Source organism: Neophocaena asiaeorientalis, unplaced genomic scaffold (assembly GCF_003031525.2).
Source record: "Neophocaena asiaeorientalis asiaeorientalis breed wild unplaced genomic scaffold, Neophocaena_asiaeorientalis_V1.1 scaffold1662, whole genome shotgun sequence".
Lineage (NCBI taxonomy): Eukaryota > Metazoa > Chordata > Mammalia > Artiodactyla > Phocoenidae > Neophocaena > Neophocaena asiaeorientalis.
The window spans coordinates 8,743-27,948 of record NW_020172653.1 but is presented as its reverse complement, the minus strand read 5'-3'; the positions used below and the strand labels follow the sequence as shown (position 1 = coordinate 27,948).

The following is a 19,206-nucleotide window of genomic DNA, read 5'->3' as shown; positions in this document are numbered from 1 at the left end:
TTATAAATTTTGCTTATACTTTTAATTTGATGAAAACAATCGAATGCCTGTCCTTCCTCCTATAAAATGGGAAATTAGCATGGGAATAAGTGTTTCTATGTTATTCCTTGTCAGTTTTTTGTTTGTTTGTTTGTTTCTGTGTTTTTTGGCTCTGACTATGAAACTTAGCCCATCTAAGACACATCGTGGGAGCCAACAGAATCCTGCCCCCCCACAGGTTCCTGCTTCAGACCTGGACCCTTAGAGTTATTAGCTCATGTTTTCTCTGTTCTGTTAAATCTCATGTGCAGAAATTGAGCATTTTGGCTTTTTCATACAGTGTGCTTTCTGGCCAAGGATTTTCTCTCTCTCCGTCTCATTTGTGCATCACTAATTTCCCCTCTCAGTGCGGGATTCTGGTTTTAATTTTAGGAAGTGAACTTCTGGGGATAATCCCTGTTTGATGGTGGTTGACAGGGATCCATTCGCTGTTAGGTAGAAGATGACAGCTAATCTGGACCATGAGTCTTTTTTGTCTGATGCCTGTCCTGAGGATTCTGGTGTTTCCTGCTATGTGACACCGCAGCAGTGAGAAGCTGTCCACCTCTTGTTTTTCCACTATTTGGGAAAAACCGCGTGGGTCAAGGCAATCCTTGTCAATAACTGCGAAAGTGTAGGAGCTACAATAAGGATGATCTTAATATGCAATGTTTCCCTCATAAGGAACTCCACAGTAATAAGGGGATTAATACAGGAAGAATATTGAATTTTTAGCGTGGAATACGCAGCTTTCTTTTCATTGGTATACTCAAGTTTCTAAATAACTGAAAAAATTCAAACAAATGTCCTTTAGAGATTGCTTACATCACACTACAGAAAGCAGAGGAAAGACACATCATTACAAACAAACAGCAAAGTCAGCAACATGAGCACTTGTGGCAACCGTACAAGTCAAGATTTAAACCTTCCAGAACTGTAAGCCAGTTCAGTCCTTAATACAGATGGATGAGGAGCAATGACGTCATGCACAGATACATACCCTGGAAAGTCAAAAGCATATCACACAAGTACTCCAATTTTCATTAATGAGCTTCCTTCAAGGACCTAATGTGGCTGACTTATTTCATTTTGTTTCCCTCACTGTCACTTGCTGTTAATACATATCATTGCCTCTGCTTTCACCTTACATAATGCCCACTAGTTTTATGAATTTTTTCCCCTTTAAATATATTTTCTCAGAAACAAAACAATATACTTTCTCTTCCTTAGGAGAGAATAGACAAATTGGGCCTCTAAAAATTTAAATTAATTAAAAATTAATTCTGCAATTAATTTCAGAAAAGTAATAATCACTTATATAAATTTAAAATAAGACAATTAAGAATTTCTGGGAAAAATGCATTATAACTTATGCTTTCAATGTGGTATTTATATAAGGAAAAATTTTGTTGTTGAATTTGTGACAAGGAACAATAACAGATTTAGCTGTAGATTAAATTAATGGTCTTGATTACTTGGAAGAACAGTGAGAAATGAAATGAAATTGTTTACAAAGATGACCCTTAATACTTTTAAGTAATTTAAATAATTTATACATTTTATATATAATGACATTTAAAAGGTTTATGTCCTGTGGTGTGTTTTTATCGAGGTTACTCAGAAAACTTAGATTGGTTTAATAATTTTGGTCTAAAAACGACTATATATATATTTTCAGATTATCTTATAATGTACAAAATAATGGTGGTATAACATTCTGGTATGTAAATCTTGGCTTTATTTTGGTTTGAACATCTGAGTTAAGTTGGACTTCCTCAATTTCTTATACTGGTTGTACCGGTTAAATAAGCAAACATATTCAGTAAGATTTCAACATCGAATCATTTAAATTTATCTGTTGAAGTATATTAAATATACTAGTCAAGTACACTCAATATACTAATATCTTTAAAGAGGAATGAATACTTGTAATTCTAGAAACCAGATGAATCAATTATTCCGCTTACAATTACTGGTAAATATTTTTAGGTATCATCTAATATGTGATTCCATATATACGAGTATATGATTCCAACATTCTCATGTTCCAACATGTGTCAGCTTAAATTACAAATTCAAGAAGAAGAAGCATAAATAGGAAAGAATCATCGATTACAGGCCCCAACAGAAAAACATGCACGTTGCATCTCCTGCAAGAAATCAGCAACTTGGCAATGAGAAACTGTCATCACCCTGAACTTTCACTTTTCTCCAATGGGCTTGGGTTCACAACAACCTCCCTCAGCTTCCTCCTCTTTCTCTGTAAAGTAAGCTTCTTTCCTATCCTTTGTGGGACTTGCCTATGGCTTTTGCTATAGCTTGCTTGTCCTGAATTGCAATTCTTCCACTATTCCTGAATAAACCCTTTTTGCTGGAGAACAACAAAAAACAACCCCCCCCACAACTTTTATATATTTTTATATTTATAAAGTTTTCATATTTAATTGGCTTATTTGTTTTTGGCTGTGATGCGTCTTCATTGCTGGGCGAGGGCTTTCTCTAGTTTCAGTGGTTGGGGCTACTCTTCATCGTGGTGGCTTCTCTTGTTGTGGAGCATGGGCTCTTGGCATGCAGACATCAGTAGTTGTTGCCATGAGGGCTCAGTTGTTGTGGCTCACGGGCTCTAGAGCGTAGGCTCAGTAGCTGGGGTGCACGGGCTTAGTTGTTACACAACACGTGGGATCTTCCCGGACCAGGGCTCGATGCCGTGTCCCCTGCCTTGGCAGGCGGATTCTTAACGAATGCGCAACCAGGGAAGCCCCCATAAGTACTATTTTTAAAGTCAACACTGGCATTATTCTGCTGGAATGGGGTGCCATAGAAAAATGTGTATGTCCACCAAAAGTCACAAAAAAATATTCGTACCATTTCAGAATATCCTCAAGTGGAAACAACTGAAATGTCCAACAGTAGAAAAGTATGTAGTGTTATATTCTTACAAGGACTACACAGAGAGACAAAGAAGTACGTGAAAAATAGGGTTAAATTTCATAGACATAATGTTGAGTGAAAGAAGTCAGACCCATGCCCCTCCAGGCCCTCAAACCGAGTGCATGGCCTGTGATCCAATTTATGTGAAAGTAACAGGCAGAGAGGTAGGGAGGGGTATGTGTGTGATTCCTCTGAGCTCTTGCATGGGAAGAGTCATGAGGAAGCCTTTTGTGCTCTGATAATTTTCCACACCTTAGTTATTCAGGTTGCTCCATCAGTTATTCACGTTGGTGTACACTGGTAATGGTGTGGGAACTGTACACTCTTTGTACTTTATGCATATTATGCCTCAGTTTTTAAAAGTTTAATTCCACTTGGTTATTGTTAAAGTGATGTTGATACTTTTTCTTCGGCTTTGTCCTGGGCTAGGAGGAAAAGTAAGTTCAAAGTACTTACTGGGATATTTTTGTTGTCCTCAGATTTTTGTCTTCCCTTCAGTATCGGATATCTGACTACTTACTTATATGTTGCTCACAACCATGACCCTAAGCTGACATTCCACTGTTCATACTGCGGCAAAGAGAGAAGCAAGTGTTCATGATCAAATCTTGCTCTGTTAAGAATCAATATGTCAAGGAAGGGGGAGGGTATATGAAATTGAGGAATTCTGATGAGGAAAGTAGTTCAATTAGGCTGAAGTAACTCACAGGTGCCAAAGGGAGGACACTGTCAGATCGTACACAAAGAAAAGCCGCCACATTCACGTCACCACTAAACGCTGAAGAATATTTGGAGCATCCACACATAGCAAAAAGCGTCTACCTGATTAGTTCGGAACGTCACTAGATTAACCCGTCCAGACTAGGTGTTTGATGACTTTCCGCTATCTGTTCCTCAAGGAAAGGGAAAACTCCCCTTTCTTAGGCTTTGTGTGAGTGTGCGTCTGTGTGTGTGTGTGTGTGTGTGTTTGTGTGTTCCCTCTCTTGTCACTTCTGGCTCTTTTATAGATCCTGTCTTTTTTAATGACAACATCCTAATAACTGTCTCCCATTTTTATTAGGAACCATGTGAGCTAACTCATTCAAAGTCTCTTTACTGCTTGAAGTAAGCCAGAAAGAGGAAAAGAAATATCGTATATTAACGCATATATGTGGAACCTCGAAAAATGGTTCAGATGAACCGGTTTGAGACACAGAAAGAGAGACACAGCTGTAGAGAACAAACATACGACACCAACGCGGGGAAAGTGGCAAAGGGCTTCGTGGCGGTGGGGTGAATTGGGAGATTGGGATTGACATATATAAACTGACATGTATAAAATTACTAATAAGCACCTGCTGTATAAAAAATAAAAATTCAAAAATAATCTCTTTACTACTAATGTTAAAGTATGATTTTCATATTCACATCTGTATACACTATATTGGGAGCTTTGAAATGTATTCTTGGGTGGAGACTGCCATGGAAAGGGAAAGTTTAGGCCTTCAATTGTTGGAAGATAGGTCCTTCTTAGTCTTTAAATAGTTTCCAGTTAGTATGTTTTAACATGCTCATCGTCATTCTCTCTGCGTCTAATGTCGTGGCTTCTCCAAAGGTCCTGTTTCCTCTTTCTCCTCTTCTTCTTCTTCATTTCATTAATTAGTTTGGGGAGTTTTGTAGGCTTACCTTTCAATCTTCTTTTCCTTTTGATATCTTGGAGGTTGATCAAGGAAGGGATGCAAATCTCAGTGAAGTTTTCTCAGTTACCCGAGAGCATGGTGGCCAAGGGGAAGGGCTCTGGAGGCAAAGTGCCTGGGTCTGAGTGCTGGCTCTCACTGTCACAGGGGTGAGACCCCAAAAAGGTTAGCTCAGCTTTTCAGTGCCTCGGTGTTCTCATCTGCAACAAGGGGTGGTAAAGTCCTACACTATCTTCCAGGGTTTTTATGTGGACTTAGTAAGTTATTCCACAGTAAAGCACTGAGGAATAGTGCTGGTCACTCAGTAAAGCTCGAGAAAGCTGCTATTACCCTTATTGTGAAGTCTTTTATTTCCCCTTCTAACTGTACCACTGCTGACCTTCAACATTCCCCAGAGTAAATTACGATTGTTTAAATGTTTAGCTGACCTCTTCTCCCTCATATTAGTGACCTGCATCTGGAAAACTGGTTGGTTTGGATGGTCATCTAACTGGTGATCTAAAGGCAGTGGGGCACTGGATCCAGCTTCATCAGATTCTTGGACCCTGGGCAGGCATGACGATTGTTTAGCTCATGGTAGACAATCTCTTGCACTTGTATCTATAGCAAGAGCTTTTCACAGATAGTCAGACATACCTTAAGTATTATAAGAAAAGTGCAAGTATGTCCCAGTGACATGTCTCTTTGGTTGTTGATGTTTGAAGAAATCAAAGGAAGAAAATAGAATTTACCCGGAAGTTGTAGATTTCCTCCTTCAGTTATGACAGGGTGTTTGTAGCAAGCTGGCATTCACCCTTAAAACGACTAAGTCAAGTGTGGATTAAAGGAATTCTGTTTGAAGCCTTTGGAGAAATGCAGCTGGGGCCCACAGGATCAGCTCCAGAGAGAGAGAAGCTCACTGGAATGAACCTAATTCTCTACCTTTTCCCCTTAGACCCAAAGGGCACTTGCGCGAACCCCCGGCTCCCGCGGCTTCTGGGAGCTGAGGAGTCAGCGGGGGCGACCCCTGCACTCGGGGGCATAGCTGTGGCTCCGAGGACTCTGCGGTCGGTGCGGGAGCCCAAAGGCCGTCTGTGGGAGGCTCGGGGGGTCCTCCCTTCGGGGCAGGCTCGGAACCCTAAAACCAGGGCCTCTCGGAAGTCGCAGACTCCTTGCCTGAGAGATCTTGGGGCTTCAAGGTTCATTCTTCAGTTTAAAAGTTTGGCGACCCGGACAGTAGTGGCAGGACCTACGGATTTCACGGGTGTGTCACTAAGCTATAGCACCTGCCGTGTTTCCGTAGTGTAGTGGTTATCACGTTCGCCTCACACGCGAAAGGTCCCCGGTTCGAAACCGGGCGGAAACAAACGTTCTTCCTTTCTGAAACTTTTACCTTCCCTTTCAAAAAAGCAAAACGGGCGAAAGGCAGGGGCTGAGGCAGCGGGCGCAGCTGCATTTTCCATCCCCAAGGTACAGGCCAGGAGTTCCGTTGCTGCCTGAGAGCCTGCTCAGCGCTAGGAGCCAGCCCTCCTTTCTCCGCTCTGAGTCACTGCGGAGTCCAGGCCACAGCCAGCTGACCCAAGTGCGCAAAGGACAAGGCTGACTTCGGCTCATTTTTACATCCGGAAATCCCCTCACCTCCTAAGCAGGCGCCTAAATGTCTTGCACATGTTCACGCGAGTTATGTCTCTGGAAACCAAGGAGTTCATCCCTGGCTTGGCTTCACACAAGTTCATCCCTTCACACTTGGCTTTCCCCCACCTCGGCACACTTACGCAACAGTTTGATTTGCGTGACGGAACAAAAGAGACCGAACCCAGCTGTGCACCGGGGACGCGAGCCAAAGACACGGAAATGAACAATGTCAGGCTCCACGAACTGAGCTGGTCGCGGAGGGGTAAGGAGCCCGTACCGGCGCCGTTAACCAGGAGAGGCCCCAGAGCCAGGGCAGACATCAGGAAGTGGACGGATCCGCCCATCACCTGCTGATATCGCAGTTGGCACCTGACTCAAGAGAAAACCGAGGTTCAGAAAGAGAGCATGACCTTGGCTCGGCAGCACACAGCACTGAAGCTAGACCAGGACGGACCTTGTGTCCTGTCTCAGAGCCCACAGCGTCGCCCAGGACTGCAGATGTGAAGGGTGATGAGCAGCGGACAAGGGCTGGGAGCCTTGCACGGCAGCATTGAGCCCTGGGCTTCTAGGAAATCTCCGTTCCTGCTCTCCGGGTCTCTGAAGTGTACTCTTTACTTTTACAATTTTCATTTGGAGATTCTAAGTCAAAGGTTCTCAGCGGTTCCCTGGTGGTCTAGTGGCCACAATTCGGCGCTTTCACCGCTGCGGCCCGGGTTCGATTCCCGGTCAGGGAAGCTTCCCCGCCCCCTTTTTTTCCCCTTCAGCATCTCCACTGGGAGGCATCTTCCTCTTCCTGCCCCGACCAGAGCTGTGTTTTACTTCAAGGTTCAGATGCAGAAGAGCTTCTGCACCGAGTCCCCAAATGCCGGTGAGTCCCGGCCTCAGGGTCCTTGACATCGCGCAGGCTGGAGGAGGTGAGATGTAATGAATAGCCTGGGCTGGCCAGCTTTCGCCTCGGCTCTTTTCTCCCTGCATGTTACAAACCCGAAGACTTACTTACAGAGTTTTCATCCCAAGAGCATCGGGGACTCGAGTTCCAAAAGTTCATTAAAAACCAAAACCCAAACCCTTTGAAACATACAAAAAAGTTGCAAGAGTAATAACATCGTATATTCTATACGTAAGTGCACAGTTAACACTTTCCCACGTTGGGTTTCTCACTCTCTCTCCGTATATAAGAATGGCGACACCACTTGAGAGTTCCTTGCAGACATCTCCACTCAAGATTGCTCCTTTCGTTTGGCGTGTCTCTCAAAGCCAGCTTCTGCGGGACTTGTCCTCCAAGACCAGGGGAAGCCTTTGTCCTCGCGGGGACGCCCCCTTGCCCTTTCAGGAACCTGAAATCCGTTCTCTTCAGGCTGTAGAGAAGCTTTAGGTCGTGTTTTATTCGGCTCTCCCCCAAGTGCAGGCCAGGCACGCTCTGTGCTAGTAGGAATCACCCCGGACCCGCTGCCCTCCGGACTCCTGCCGGTTGCCTTGGCGGGCAGTGGGGTCTTGGGTCAGCCTGCGCGCTGGAACCGCCTACCTCGGGAAAGGCCCTTCAGGGAAGTGCAGCTGCCCCTTTGGCTCTTGCCTGGCTCTCGGTGCCCTGCAGGGAACGTAAAGTTTTCTGACATAACAGAAAGGTGAGAAATCCTTCCCTGTGGTGGGAGGAAGAGAAGACCAGATGGGAAATGAGTCAAAGGGAGGGGGAGTATTCTCAAGAGCTTTCCAGAATTGCCTGCATGGGCACTGTTAGGTGGTTGTCTGCCCTATGATAATAATGCTTAATCGTGTCTTGTCCTGGCCTTGACCCAGTCCCAGGTCCAGTCTGAATCCAAGCTCAGAGGCCTCTTGGTTTACTGTACATATTCCATTGTGCCTTCCTCCAAAGTGAGGTAGTGATCCAACTTCTATTTCCAGGATCGCAGTGGATAGTAACCATGGTTTTTTTTTTTTTTCCTCGAACTTTCTGTTTTCCTGTAATGTACCTCAGGAAAAGAAAAAAGGTTTCGCTTTAGATAAATTAGTGCTCTCCACGCTAGGTACAAGAAAACAAATTCAGGTTGATAATTAGGATGAATCTCGAATACTTTTAACACTCTAGAAAATTCTAATAATTGATGTATAATTGCATAGAAAATATTTATGTCCTATCATACTTCCAGAGAGAACTGCTTGTAGGCATCAGAGTGGTTTAATAATTTTGGTCTAAAATCTACTTTATGTTGTCTTCCAGATTTTCTAACAATGTGGAAAATATGGGTGGCACAGTATTCTAGTTTGTATAAGTCTTGGATTTAGTTTCTATTCAAAATCCTGATGAAAGTGAACTCCCTAAATTTCCTGTATTGGTTTTAGTATTCCTTAAGCAAACTTTAATTCCAATAAATATTTATGTTTTCAAAATTTTAAATTATGTGTTCCACTCTACTCAATATTGTGTAATGACATATATGGGGAGAGAATCTAATAAAGAGTGGATATATGTATATGTATAACTGATTCATTTTGCTGTACACCTGAAACTAACACAACATTGTAAGTCAACTATACTCCAATAAAAGTTTAAAAAAATTATGTTCCAGTATATTATATATACCATATAATATCTTTTTTTTTTTTTGGTACGTGGGCCTCTCACTGTTGTGGCCTCTTCCGTTGCGGAGCACAGGCTCTAGACGCACAGGCTCAGGGGCGATGGCTCATGGGACTAGTCGCTCTGCGGCATGTGGGATCTTCCTGGACCGGGGCACAAACCCCTGTCCCCTGCATCGGCAGGCGGACTCTCAACCACTGCACCACCAGGGAAGCCCCTCATATAATATCTTTTAAATGAAGATTAACTCTTATAATTCTAGAAATCATAGTGACTTAATTATTCCACTTACAATTTTGGGGTAAATGTTTTTAGGTATCATCTAATATGTGATTCCAACTTCCATTTCTGTGTTACAATTCAGCTCAATTTGCGATTTTAAGATCTATCATTATCTTTAAGTTCTTTGACTGATACTAAATCGGGTTAATTAATGTGTAATCTTTGCCTGGACAATTTCTAATTAAGGTAGAAATAACAAAACACTGTTTTAATATGCTGCCTCATATTTTTATAGATTATAGAGTGGCCATAGGTTAAAAGATTAAGATGTGTGGGAAACTTTAGGAGATGTTGGTGAATGTAGCCATCATGTCACTTGAAGAAGTGTAAAACACATGGACTGTCTAAGCCAGGAAGTAAGGACCTGTTGTTTACCTGAGGTCCTTGTTTATTTTTTTAAAAATCCTGATTCTTGGGCTTCCCTGGTGGCGCAGTGGTTGAGAGTCCGCCTGCCCATGCAGGACACATGGGTTCGTGCCCCAGTCCAGGAAGATCCCACATGCCACAGAGTGGCTGGGCCCGTGAGCCATGGTCACTGAGCCTGCGTGTCCAGAGCCTGTGCTCCACAACGGGAGAGAACACAACAGTGAGAGGCCCATGTACCACAAAAAAAAAAAAAGCAAGAAAAATAAAAATAAAATTAAATAAATAAAAATCCTGATTCTTGGTTACTTGCCTTCTAGATCTGAAGTCACCCATTTTCCCCTGTGCTATGCATCTCTTATTTCACTCACTGCTGGTGCCCTTAGGCTCTGGAAGGTGGATAAGCCTGGGAAAAACATGACGGGGTTTGGTCCCGCTGTGATTCTTATTTTGGATGACTCCAGATGTGGAGTCATCCAGATATGGATGCAGTAGGGGCAGGGACCTTGAGTTTGCTCCTGATGCAGCATCTCTCCTGGAGAAGGGTCTGGTACCGTAAGCACCTAATAAGTGCTTGCTGATTGAAGGCATCCTAATGCAAGGTCCTGGAAAGCTGAAGAGGAGGAGAAGAAAGTGGGTAAGATCCACAGCTGCCTAGAGTATAAGGGACAGAGAGAGACAGATAGGCAAACACTCAAAGAGAGAGACAGGGAAATATCCTAGAACTTAGAAACATCCTAGATTTTGTATGTGAAAACCAAAGAGCTCTTGTTTGCTCATGAGATTCAACAGAAGAATCAATGGAAGTTGAACCAATAACTTTAAGGATCCAGGTTTGCACAAGAGGCATTATTGGGTGCAGAATTCTGTACGTTGCAACAATCTGTCTCAAATGGGATAATTTTTGCAGAAATAGCCACATACTGTCAAGAAATCAGATAAAGACAGTCATGGGCATGCAAATGCACCCTGGTATAGGAGGGAGACCAGTCATTAGATCGTGTGCATCCAACCAAAGCAAAAATGAAACTTATAAAGAAAAGGGAAGAGGAATAAATGTCTGGGACCGGTGTTTTTTGTTTTTTTGTTTGTTTTTTTCCTCTCTAACTGATAAGCTGCTTGACAGGAAGCAATCCATAGTCATTCTGGCTGGTCTTCTCTGGATTCAAGTAAGTAGGTCACCCCTGAAAACAATTACAATTATTGGAAGACTTTCCAAACATCTTTAGAATATAGCTGCTGAACATATGCAATATGGTATCTCTGGGTAATGCCCACCTTGTCCTTCTATTGTACCTCCCACTTGGTTGAGTCAGTAGGGCACCACTCCCCTTGTTAGAGTAACAGGTAGATGTACAGAAAGTCTGTTGTGATGGCAAGACTATGAAGAAAAAGGCTCTTTCCCTGAGTTGGAAACATACACTGGAATATAAATTAGCCCACCTATTGCAGTAAAAATAAGAACATAAAGAGATGCCTTCAGCTTCTGACAAAGGTGGAGTGACAGAAATCAGATTTACCCTCCTGCCAAAATCTCACTCTCCCCCTTTTCCCCACCCCTAAAGGGAAAAAAATGGACAAAAGACATGAAATACTGGTTTTCAGGACACTGGAAATCAGGCAGCAAAGGACAGCAACCCCTGAGAGATGAGACACAAACAAGATGAGTCCTGCCATTGGCCCAGCTTACTGCTTTTAGAGAGTTTCCAGGCTGGGCCCCAGGAGGGGGATCTGAGGTCTATTCCTTGGACTGTGGGGATGAAGCTGAATGTTGGTGGAGAGCAAGGCAGCTAGAGTTCACGGGACAAAGATCCAGTGATAAGAGAGAGAGGGAGAGAGAGAATGCAGGGATATGAAAGGGTCTCCCTCAAGTACTCAGCAGAGTAATGAGCAGGGTATACTTATGAAGAAACTGCCTGAGGCTAAGGAAAGAAACTTTTAGAAAGATCATGGAACAATGCCTGGTGCTTACTCAGGACAGGCAATTGTACTTGCTCCCCCCAGCCAGACTGGACTACACATAATTCATGGGCTATTGGGAAGAACATGCAGGAAACTCTTGTTTCAGTGGTGGGAATAATCAGCCCTGGACTGACCTACCTAAAAAATCATCAAAGCAAGATCCAAAGGGATCAAACTGTTTACAAGTCTCTTAACTGTACCCCAGAACAAAACTCAAGAAGTTTTATAGGAATACCAAAATAGCCAGTGCCCAAGAAGGGAAACTTTGACAATGTCTGGTATACAATCAAAGAATGCCAGGCATGCAAAGAGGCAGGAAAATATGATGCATAAGGAGGAGACTAATCAATCAATCAAAACTGAACCACAACTGACATGATGTAAAAATCAGCAGAGAGGATGTCAAACAGTTATCATGACTGTTACATATGTTCAAAAAGTTAACTAGAAATATGGAACATGGCCAAAATTAAACTTTAGAGTTGAAAACTGTAACATCTAAGACAATAAATTCACCAGATTGAACAGCAGATTAGACATTGCAGGAAAAAAAAAGATTAGGGAACACAAAGCCATGAACAACTGACAAGATCCAAAATGAAACTCACTGTCAAAAAAATGTTTTTAATGAACATAGTGTCATTGAGTGGTAGGGCAACATTAAAAGACTTGATACACGCGTGACTGATGTCCCTGAAAATACACAGGGAGAAGAAACAATCTTTGAAGAAACAATATCAGAAAATTCCAGTCAGAGTAAAGATTATAAACCCACCGATCCAATGAGCCAAATGAACAAAATGAATGAGCACAAGAAACATGAAAAAACCATATCTAGTCACATCATAATTAAATTGCTCAAATCCATTGAAAAAGAATAAAATCCCCAAAGGGGCCAGAGGAAAAAGATAGGGTACATACAGAAACAAAAATAAATGTCAAATTTCTCATCAGAAGCAATGAAAGTGAGAAGACAGTGGAATAACCTCTTTAAAGGACTGAAGGCAAAAAAGGCAAGGTGGAATTTTATGACTCCCCCCCCAAAGTCTTTCCAAAATGAAGGTGAATAATGACATTTACAGACATACAAATGCTGAAAGACTTCATCACCAGCAGACCCACATCACAAGAAATGTTAGAGTCCTCCAGGAAGAACAACACGGACACCAGACGGAAATCTGGATGTGCACAAAGGGATGAAGGAAAACAGAAATGGTATCAGCATGGGAAAAATATAAGATTTTTTCTTATTTAAATCTTTTTAGAAACGTGGGACAGATTTTTAAAAATAATGATGGATTGTGGGGTTTATAACGTATGCAAAGTGAAATGCATGACAACAATAGCAATAAAGACAGGCAGAAGAGAAATGTGAAGAGATACAGTTGCTAGTTGCACTCTTTCAGGAAATTCTGGACTCCCAGTGACTTGTCCTGGCAGTCTCTTCTTCGATGCTCTTGACTTAGGCTCTCCTTTTATGCACCAGACACATACAGGAGGGTCCTAGTGGCGGAGCCTTTTCCGGAAAGTATGCTCAGTGTAGGAAAAAACCACAATGCCTTTGAGTATTTCCTAAAAAGGAGTAGCGTTTCGATTAATCGCGACATGCTAAGCCATTACGCCACAGAGACAAAGGAACATTATTTTCCCCGCTTCCCCCCCGGTATGAACAATCACTCCTTCCGCGCTGGGCGGAGCCTCTCGCCTTTCCCAGGACAGCGGCGCCGGCTCCAAAGCCTCGGACAACAGGAGAGGTGGAGTCCACGCAGCGCGTTCGTCCCGTGGGAAAGCCGTGCGTCGGGCGATTCCGAAGGCAGAAGGGCAGCCGAGCGTCCCCGCCGCAGATGCCAGCGCCCCGGAGACGCCCCCGGGCCTGAGCCGAGTGGGGCCCAAGGGAAGCTGAGTGCCCGATGGGCTCGTAATGGTTCTTTCTGTTCTTTGCTCCGCCTTCACCCGATCTTCTGCGCGGGGGGCGCTGCCCTCCCTCCGCTCGGCCGCGATCTGTGGGGCGGGAGCCTGAACCAGGGGGTGGGGAGAGTTGGTCCAAAGGGGCAAACGCAAGAGGCGAGAAAGAAGCCGGCGAGGTGGGGACTAGGACAACGAGACTTCCCAGAAAGCACGTGCCGGATTTAGGGAGATGAGAATTGGTTTTTGGTTTTCTTTTGTTCTATCATCCCATATCAGAATTGAAAGGAAAAGAGAGGAAGCCGGTGCTTGGGCATGAGAGAGAGAATAGGAATACCTGCAATTTTCAAGAATAAAGCGGCGCAGTGACTGGAATCCTTTTATGTCACATGACATACATCAAGGGTAGTTGTTGTCACTTGGAATATGGCGCGCCGTGATCGTATAGTGGTTAGTACTCTGCGTTGTGGCCGCAGCAACCTCGGTTCAAATCCGAGTCACGGCATTACCCTTACACCTGGCGTCTGCTTTCCCTTTTCTTACACCCGGTAGTGGTCTACACTGGGTTCTCAGACATGTGGCAGCTAATGTTTATCCAAAAAGGAAATTATTTAGGTGTATTAACAGAACGAAACGCACAAATCATTAACAGACAGCTATTTGATGTGAAATCATCACGAGGATTACGACATAGAAAATTTTTACCAACCAAGTATGGATGAAACACTTTGATACATGGATGAAGCCCTTTGACACACTTTCCAGGTAATGCCTATCCATCTGCTGCTACGTGAAACTATTCTGATGTCCACCCCTCAGGTTAAGCTTGTTCTTTCTTCAAATTCACGTAAATGAATATATACTTTTTACTATCTAGGTATTATCAAGCAGAGATTCTGAAGTCGAGTTTCTCACTAGTAGGGGAATCACAGAGGTCAGCACGTCATGAAGACAATGGACAAGACTTTGCCCTGGAGAAAGCACCTTCAGGATCATGGTACTTCTGCCAGGTAACTCTAAGTACATACCCCACAGGCCACCATCTTTCACTCAGGGTCATCATTCTCCCCTCCACCTGAACCGAACCACTCTCCACAAAGAAATTCTAGCTAAGATCTCCCAATCCCACCCCCCCCACGCAGAACACACGCGCCCGCCCACCTTTCGGCAGCGGCTCCAGAATCACAGACACCCACAGCCACTGTGCTGTCTCATCTACTGTTGCCTCTGCTGGCTTGGTCCGCCCTGCTCCCCCTCCTCTTGCCTTACAGTGGACATAACATTTATCCTAACAGGTCTTCTGAGTGAGTGTCCAAGGGAGAAGGGAAAACGTGCCCATTGCCTGGTAGAGACCACGGGGATTCAAAACAGCTGCAGCTGGAGAAGTTGGGGCATTTACCTAGATCACCATCCTATTGATATTCTGGTGTTGATTTTTACACCTACCTTCTGCTTATGTCGCAGATAACAGCTTTCCCTTGTGGTAGTGAGATGAATTGGAAACTCAAATTACTCAGGGAAATGAATGTGAATGAATGGATTGAAAGAGAATATTTAAAAAATATATTCCCCCCTCCCTCAACTGACGAGTACATGGAGATGGCAAAGCCCTGGGAGGCCCAGCATGTCCGCTGATGCTGGGCCAGTCATTGGATCTGAACCTGTTGCTACTCAGAACACCTCGAGCCTGGGTCTCTGTCTCTGAGAGAAGCTTTGGAGGATCCATCTGCACAGCAGCGACCGACCACACCACCCTGTTTCCTTTTTCTGGGGAGACTAAGCCGGGGTCTTCCTGGATCACAAAGGTAGATATTTTAATGACTAAAAGTTATAAGAAAATATTATTGACATTTTTACTCATCAGGGAAATAAGCATTAACACTATAAGGAGGTATCATTACACACCCTCCAGCATGGCTGTAACTTAAAAGAATTCGTGCTCCAAATGCTGACACAAGTGTGGAGCAATTGCATCTGTAGTATAGCTGGTTTGAAATCATTCTAAAATACTGTTGGCACTTTCTAATAAAGTTCATCTTGTACCTACTCCATGACCCAGCAGTTGCAACACTTCTATGAATGCACAAGTATACAAAAAGATTGATATGGAATATTCATCAAAACACCAAGAATATTCATCAAGAACACTAATTAACACCAACCCCCCCACCAAAATTACTCCAATAATACCAAAATTAATAAGTGATATACATAATATGAATATGTTTAATGAACAAAATGTTGCATGAAACAAAAGTCAGTTACCAAAAATGTACATTCATTCATCTGAATTTCAAGAGCAGGCAATAGTAATCTATTGCAATAAACTTCAGAATAGTCATTAACTAAGTGATCTAGTGTAGGAATTGCCTAGAAAGGGGCTCAAGTGACATTTTTAGGATGATGGCAATTTTCTATAACTTGATCTGGGTGGCGATTACATTTGCCAAATTTCAACAAACTGTGCCTATGCCCTAAAGATTTGTGCTTTTTACACTATGTGAACTATAGTTCAATGATTTACTGTTCCCATAAAAACCAGTGGATGGTGGATGAAGGCAGGTTGGTGTAGTCCATGACAACTAGTTTGCATTTTATTGTAAACTCACTAAAAACTCGTTCTCCTTTAGTGTAAAAAATCCCACTGATATTTGAAATATCTTTACCGGAAAAGAGGGCAATCACCATGTCATTTCGTTAGTGCAAGCTATAGACAAGGTTCCTTAAGAGGCGGTATTTCAACTTTGGGGATATGTTCTGCTCAACAGTGAGACAAGGAACCATCCTAGGTTTCACTTTGACTGGCGCCCGCGGGTTTGTGCACTGTGGGATTTACTCATCACCACATCGTGCTCTGCGGCCAGTGCCAAACTCTGCTCTCCAACCACTGCTAGGGGGCATAGCTGGTGCTGGCATTAAAAGCAAATGGATGGAATATTATTCAGCCATAAAAAAGGAGATATGGCCATTTGTAGCAGCATGGATGACCTAGGGATTATCATACTAAGTGAAGTAAGCCAGACAAAGACAAACATCATATGATATCACTTATATGTGGAATCTAAACAAAACAAAACGAAAACGATACAAATGAACTTATATAAAAAACAGAGGTAGACCCACAGAGGTAGAAAACAAACTTACAGTTACCAAAGGGGAAAGGGGGGGGAGGGATAAATAGAAGTTTGGGATATACACAGTGCTATATATAAAATAGATAACCAACAAGGACCTACTGTATAACACAGGGACCTATACTCCATATTTTGGAATAACCTATAAGGAAAAAGAATATGAAAAAAATAGATATGTATGTATAACTGAATCACTTTGCTGTACACCTGAAATGAACACAACAGTGTAAATCGACTATAGTCAATTAAAAAAAAAAAGCAAATGGAAAGACAGGTCATAGACACTACCTTGCTATAGCTTGGATTTGAACTGAGGTTGCTGCAGCCACTATGCAGTGTTATCCACTATACAATCACAATGCACCACAGGCCTGCAGGTGACTTTCTTGACATAAATATATTCACACTGCTTTTGCTGTTTTATTCTTGGATACCTACAGATGTTCGTGCTTTTCTCTCTTTCATGCTCTTCTCCGATTCTCCCTCCCCATTCTGCTACTTAATAAAAACAACTCTCATCTCAGAATCTGGCCCGAACCTCCTCACAGGCTTCCTGGGAGGTCTCGCTGTCTCATCCATGCCTCTGCTTGCTTTCGCTGCTTTTCACCTTTTCTCTTTGGACCTGATCTCTTTCCCGCTGCTGCCATAGCGAGCACACCTACTAAACCTGCGGGGCAGATGGTCGGGTGAAGGCGGAGCAAGCCGGGAGCCGTCACAGAGCCCACCGGGCGTTCAGCTTCCCTTGGGCCCCACTCGGCTCAGGCCCCGGCCGTCTCCGGGGCGCTGGCATCGGCGGGTGTGAAGCAATGCGCAGTGGGGACGCTCGGCTGCCCTTCTGCCTTCGGAATCGCCCAACGCACGGCTTCCCCATGGGACAATCACGCTGCGTGGACTCCACCTCTCTGGTTGTCCGAGGCTTGGAGCCGGCGCCGCTGTCCTGGGAAAGGCGAGAGGCTCCGCCTAGCTTGGTAGGCATGCTTGCTCTCTGTGGGTCTGAGGACAAGGGACTCCTCGTGTCTCTGTGGCGCAATCGGTTAGCGCGTTCGGCTGTTAACCGAAAGGTTGGTGGTTCGAGCCCACCCAGGGACGCGTCTCACCCTTTTAGAATGTAAAGGATGTACCAAGGTTTCTAGTCTGCGCATACTCTCCCATGCTCCACTACTAGGCTCCTGCCCCCTGACACAGGAGGACCTAAGTCCAGATAATCACTGAGCCTCAGAGAGGATCTCTGGAGGAAAGCACTGGGAATCCCGGAATTCACGAAAGAGTAGACTCATCAGCTTTACCCTGTAAACTCCTTTTACCAATGAAGTTTCTTACACTGTTTGTACTAGTCTTTATTTAACCCTTTCCATATACTTTTGCAATTAATTTGGTACTGTGCTTTTCCTATTACAAGTAATGCTACAGTCATCATTCTTGTACACATGGCTATAGGGTAGAATCTTGGAAGAGCAATTATTCTATCATAGCTTATACATGGTTTTGCATATAATTCCATTTTCTCGCCTTTGTCGGCTTACTAGTTATAACTCTTTTTCTTGTTATTTCATTGATTGCTTTAGGCTTTAGAGCAGACATCTGTAACTTACCACAGCCTGCCTTCAAGCTTTTGTTGTCACGCATTTTACTTAGCATATGTTATGAACCACAAATCCAAGGTTATTACTTTTCCTTAAACTCTCCCATGTTTTTAAAGAGATTTAATTGATAATAAAAAATCATATATTTTCCCATGCAGATACTATGTCTCTTGTCCTTTAATTCCTTTGCTTTTTTTATTTAAATTTTTTTTATTGAAGTGTGGTTGATTTACAATGTTGTGTTAATTTCTGCTGTACAGTAAAGTGATTCAGTTTATATACATATACATATGTATATATACAAATATATATATATGCTTTTTCATATTCTTTTCTATTATGGTTTATCTCAGGATATTGAATATAGGTCCCTGTGCTATAGAGTAGGACTTCATTCCTCTGTGTACATCCAGAATTCCATCTGATGTGGACTCTCTTCTTCTTGGAGGACTCCTTTAACATTTCTTGCATTATGGATTTGCTGGTGATGAAGTCTTTCAGCATTTGTATGTCTGTAAATGTTGTCATTCACCTTCATTTTTCAAAGAGTTTTTTTTTGGGGGGGGGAGGCATAGAATTCCACCTTGACTTTATTTTTCCCTCAGTCCTTTAAAAATTTTGCTTCACTGTCTTCTCACTTCCACTGCTTTTGATGAGAAATGTGACATAATCTTTTTTGTTTTCTGTATGTACTGTGTCTTTTCTCTCTGGCTGCACTGGGGAATTTTATTTTCTTTTTCAATGGATTTGAGCAGTTTAATTATAATGTGACTAGGTATGGTTTTCTTTATGTTCCTTGTGCTCAGGGTTCATTTGGCTCCCTGGACTGGCAGGTTTATAATTTTCATTATGATTGGAATATTTTCTGTCATGTTTCTTCAAAATTGTTTCTTCAAAAAATTTCTCCTGGTATTTTCAGAGACTCCAAACACTCCTATATTAGGCCTTTTAAAGTTACTCTACGATTTAATTATGCTATGTTCAGTAAAAAAAAAAAATTTAACTGGAGTTTCATTTTGGATATTTTCAGTTGTTCAAGGCTTTGTGTTCCCTAATCTTTTTTCCTGCAATGTCTAATCTGTTGTTGATTCACAGATGTTATAGTTTTCATCTCTAAAGTTTGCTTTTTGCCATTTTTGCATGTTCCACACTTCTAATGA

The 19,206-nt window shown here is 42.9% G+C and overlaps 3 non-coding genes and 1 pseudogene across 3 annotated transcripts; 3 read left to right on the top strand and 1 right to left on the bottom strand.

The window, feature by feature from the left end:
• Positions 1-5,897: 5,897 nt before the first annotated feature.
• Positions 5,898-5,970, top strand: TRNAV-CAC (transfer RNA valine (anticodon CAC)). The gene has a single exon. It is a non-coding gene; the product is annotated as a tRNA-Val (tRNA).
• A 7,792-nt stretch (positions 5,971-13,762) lies between these two features.
• TRNAH-GUG (transfer RNA histidin (anticodon GUG)) lies at positions 13,763-13,834 on the top strand. Its single transcript has one exon. It is a non-coding gene; the product is annotated as a tRNA-His (tRNA).
• A 361-nt stretch (positions 13,835-14,195) lies between these two features.
• LOC112396019 (uncharacterized) lies at positions 14,196-14,347 on the bottom strand (annotated as a pseudogene).
• Positions 14,348-17,478: 3,131 nt separating this feature from the next.
• TRNAN-GUU (transfer RNA asparagine (anticodon GUU)) lies at positions 17,479-17,552 on the top strand. Its single transcript has one exon. It is a non-coding gene; the product is annotated as a tRNA-Asn (tRNA).
• Positions 17,553-19,206: the final 1,654 nt, after the last annotated feature.